Genomic DNA, 1,647 nt, shown 5'->3' with positions numbered 1-1,647 from the left:
TGTGGGGGCAAACTTAAACCTCCCTCAAAGACTGGTCAAACAGGCCACTATGACAATGACCATGAAACTGATGGCTATTGGAAAGTTTAAGCAATATCAATAATATTATGTTAAGAAACATAATACTAATGGGTATATACACATCAGTTTATTTTGGACATATGTTTAATTTTCCATTTCCTTTAGAATAAAAGGTTACAGTTACAGTTTCTAGGAGAATAATTTATTTAATATTAATTATTAACCAGAAGAATATTATGTTCCATACATTGCATACATAAATTGTAAAATATGACAACTGACAAATCAACAGAGTCATAGAAGGTACAAAATATACTTGCTCTAATTTCTTGGCTATACAAGGCCACTGCCTGGAAGGAATGCTGTCATTTCACTTTTCTCTATTTGGCAATCTGCTTTCAATCTAAATACTTTCTTTTCATATTTACATCAAACTGAAAACAAAACTATTTTCTTTTAACAAATTTTACACAATTAATTTTGTGGTCAAAACAAACTTATTCAAGTTGTGGCAACTTGAACTCTAGTAGCCTTTACACAGTCCTGAGTAAAGTGAAAGTGGGCCAACCAGTCTGTGAAAGATGAGGTAGGCCATTACCACCTTTTTACCCATACACCAAAAGGGTAGAAATAAAGAAATATGAATGAATATTGCTGAAACTAAAATATTTTCTTATAAACCAGTGCACTGTTGTTTAAATATTGTGTGGTTTTCTAAAAAGAATAAAAAAATTGTAACACTGGAAGTCTAATTTTTTTTTCATTCCAGTTCTAACCTCTTAACATTTTTCTCTATCTGTATATACCAAACCAGTTAATAATCAAGCATGTAATAAGTCAAATTCATATGCATTGGAGCACTACTGCTCAAAGGGCCCATCAAATTATCATAAGACTTATTTCACCTACTTTCCACTTTCATGTCACACTAAGGCATTAATTAGAGAAGGTGATAAATCCTCTCCATCAGAAACTTTGCATATCCTCTTGTAAAGAATGACAATTATCTGATATATAATTATTTCTAGCATATCTCTTTAAACAAGTTTTCACAAGTTTGTCCTTGTTTGGTAAAGGCAAAATCTAACAAGGATCTTTGTTTGTTTTTGTTACTATAATACAACAAGCACTTAGACTAACATATGGAACATGTAAACTTGTAGAAAGCTCCTTAAATATAAATGCCTCCTAAGTTACTTAAGAGATACATTAATATATCAAGCTACTCAGGGAATCTGTATCTTCAATAAAGGTCTCATAAATTATTTGAGAATAAATAATAGGCAAAATTACTGTAAAATTGCAATCCAATTGTACTATTTGGTTGCCAGATTAAGCTGGATTAGCATGACAAATCCCCAAAACATGACTTTTGTTCAAGCTCAATTCAATTCCTGGTCAAGAGTCTACCCATTTCAAAAGAAATGACAATGCATTTGCACTTCTATATGCAGATTATTTTGTTCCAAAAAGGTGTTAATATTGAATTTTAATTAACTTAATTACTGTCATATGTAAATTATTCCAGACTGTACATATATGTGTTATGTTTAGTCATTCACCTGATACTGGTCTTAGCCTTAATCTAACTATATCTATTATGCCTTCATGCTAGAAAAATGATGG

General features: G+C 30.9%; 1 protein-coding gene across 1 annotated transcript in view; it reads right to left on the bottom strand.

The window, feature by feature from the left end:
- The window catches only part of LOC119592630 (eukaryotic initiation factor 4A-III-like), a 9,116-nt gene that overhangs the window by 6,321 nt on the left and 1,148 nt on the right, over positions 1–1,647 (bottom strand).

Source organism: Penaeus monodon, chromosome 30 (genome assembly GCF_015228065.2).
Source record: "Penaeus monodon isolate SGIC_2016 chromosome 30, NSTDA_Pmon_1, whole genome shotgun sequence".
Taxonomy (NCBI): Eukaryota; Metazoa; Arthropoda; class Malacostraca; order Decapoda; family Penaeidae; genus Penaeus; species Penaeus monodon.
The sequence above is the reverse complement of the archived record's forward strand: the minus strand, read 5'-3'. Positions and strand labels throughout refer to the sequence as shown.